The sequence below is a fragment of the Mandrillus leucophaeus genome, unplaced genomic scaffold, assembly GCF_000951045.1.
Source record: "Mandrillus leucophaeus isolate KB7577 unplaced genomic scaffold, Mleu.le_1.0 Scaffold144, whole genome shotgun sequence".
NCBI classification, from domain to species: domain Eukaryota; kingdom Metazoa; phylum Chordata; class Mammalia; order Primates; family Cercopithecidae; genus Mandrillus; species Mandrillus leucophaeus.
Genome location: NW_012101410.1, coordinates 3679089 through 3681985, shown reverse-complemented (window position 1 = coordinate 3681985; position 2897 = coordinate 3679089). Strand labels below are relative to the sequence as shown.

The 2897-nt window shown below is 44.9% G+C and overlaps 1 pseudogene; it reads left to right on the top strand.

Annotated features, from left to right (window-relative positions):
- Positions 1-1482: 1482 nt before the first annotated feature.
- LOC105535280 lies at positions 1483-2611 on the top strand (annotated as a pseudogene).
- The last annotated feature ends 286 nt before the right edge of the window (positions 2612-2897 follow it).

The following is a 2897-nucleotide window of genomic DNA, read 5'->3' as shown; positions in this document are numbered from 1 at the left end:
GAGAAAAAGAATGCTTCATGAGGTTAGGTGGATAAGTAATTTGCCCAGTCTAGCACAGCTAGGATCCAGGAGAAGAGGGATTGAATTCAGGTGTGGTGATGGTAAATTTATGCCATTTCCGTGATGGCATCATGAATCCAATAAAAATTGCTTTGCTGTATTTACCGAGATTCACCCACACACATTCACTAAACTCTTACATGAAAGCACCAGGCTGAACAGGTTGTGGTTGGGGGTATGAGGACGGAAAATCAATGGTCCCTTCCTAGAAAGAATCCTTCATCTCACAGGGAGACAGACCAGATGGCCCATAAATTAAAGTGGAAGTTCAGGAAATTCAAGGAAAACAGGATAAAATACTCTGAAAATCTTTTACCTCTCTATTAAGGAAATAGCAAGGCAGTGATTATGAACTTGGACTCTGGTGACCCTGGGCAAGTTCCTTACTTGCTCTATACCTCACTTTTTTTTCAGCCGTAGAATGAAGACAATAATAGAACCCTTCTTATAAGGTTGGTGTGAAGGTTAAATGAATTAATACATGCAATATACTTAGAACAGCACCTGGCACCTAGCAAACACTCAATAAATGTTAGCTATCACTATTAACGTATGGTGTACATGGCCAAAAATGATTTTGCTTGATAAATATTATGATCCCTGATCATCAAGGGAGGAAACTGAAGGACAGAGATGAGACAATGTCCTCCAGGTCACAGAGTCATTTTGCTGCAGAGGGAGGAATAGTAAGCAGGTCTTAGATGCTGGTCCAGCATTTTCCTATTCCTGCATGTCCCAACTGAGAGTTGAGAGTGTACAGGAAAGACTACTGATCACACTTTTTGGTAGAAATGGTGGCTTTGATTTTGAGTGGGCTGTATTCAGGAATGGGTGATAAGGAAGGGTGACGTGATTTTTAAAAAATGTGATAAGGAAGGGTGACGTGATTAAAAAAAAAAAAAAAAGTAGTCATTCACCAAAATCCATTCTTCTCATTGTCCATGGTGAGGGTTCAGTGGCGGATGCATGCTGAACAGCGGAGGACCAGGTTTCCCAACATTCCTTGTGTCAGGGGCAGCGGCCATATTGAAAAGTTCTCACTTGCATATTGTGAGAAGAGGATGAACCATCCCCAGGATGACATCTTAAGACACAGAGTGTGGTGGGTGCACAGCCGAGTTCAGTCTGCTGAAGCCGTCGCCAGGCGCAGGTGAAAGGGCTCCTGCACCGTGCCCTGTGCTCCCCACCTGCCTGGCATTGTGTGCAGAGCAGGAAAGCATGGCTGTTACAAATGCATCCTGATTTAGGGGAGCAGCAACCAACTACCTTCATATCAGTTTCTCTCTTTAAAAGGTGAGGTGAATCGGTGATTTTCCTGAAAAATTACAGGTATCCAGCTAAGATCTGAATGCCATCACCCTACCCAGGGCTCTGCAGTTTTCTCGTGGTGAACCCTTGATGGATTTGTTAGTTGCTTGAGAAATGGCTATGAGCAGATTGAGGTTAGGAAGACAGAATTTTCATCGGTTAAAGAGGAAGAGCTGATTGCTGTTGAAACTCATCGTCTTTGCTGTGCTTCTGTTTTGTGAATTTTTAATCTACTACTTAGTGATCTTCTGGTGTAATTGGCCTGAAGTGAAAACCACAGCCTATGATGGTGAACAGGCCATGCATGAGCCTGTGCTCAAAGTCATGTCTTTGGCTGACACCCACTTGCTTGGGGAATTCCTAGGTCACTGGTTGGACAAATTACGAAGGAAATGGCAGGTGGAGAGAGTCTTCCAGACAGCTCTGTGGTTGCTGCAGCCAGAAGTCGTCTTCATCCTGGAGGATGCCTTTGATGAAGGGAAGTGGAGCACCCCTGAGGCCTGGGCGGATGATGTGGAGCAGTTTCAGAAAATGTTCAGACACCCAAGTCATGTGCAACTGAAGGTAGTTGCTGGAAACCATGACACTGGCTTCCACTATGAGATGAACACATACGAGATAGAACAGATTGAGAAAGTGCTCATCTCTGAAAGGCTGTTTTCGCTGAATGCTTCTGAAAGGCATTCACTTTGTGATGGTCAACAGCATGGCACTGAAGGAGGACAGCTGTGGCATCTGTTCTGAAGCAGAAGCAGAGCTCATTGAAGTTTCTTACAGACTGAATTGCTCCCGAGAGCGTTATCCTCTGTATTGGAGAAGCGACGCTAACTGTTCTGGGGAAGATGTTGCTCCTCCGGAGGAAAAGAACATCCCATTAAAGGAGAACTATGATGTGCTTTCTTGGGAGGCATCACAAAAGCTGCTGTGTTGGTTCCAGCTACACCTGGATGTCAGTGGCCACATGCACAGCACCTGCGAGGTGCACCACGGGGGACGAATCCCCGAGCTCAGCTTCCCGTCTTTCAGTTGGAGGAACAGAAACAACCCCAGTTTCATTATGGGTAGCATCACACCCACAGACTATGCCCTCTCCAGGTGCCACCTACCACGTGAGGACGTGGTTTTGATCATCTACTGTGGAGCGGTGGGCTTCCTTGTGGTTCTCACACTTACTCACTTTGAGCTTTTAGCCTCACTTTTTCTTTCTGGTTTGAACCTGCTCAGAAAGCATAAGACAAGGTGAAAAGCAGGCAGCGTTTGCACTTAGTAATAAATATCAAAGCCCAAGAAATGGAACTTTGGACAGAGATCATGTTAGAATCAAGTGGATGATGAGACTAAATATAGGCCATCTCTCTGCACATCACAGACATTCTCAAATACTGAAACGGCTTACTGCAGAATAAATAGTAGATTGTACTGTTCTCATGCTATAAAAATGGAACAGGTACTCTACAACAACAAAAACAACAACAACAAAAGACACAGAGTGGTTCTTCCATGCTCCTTCTCCCCTTCTTGCTGGCTAC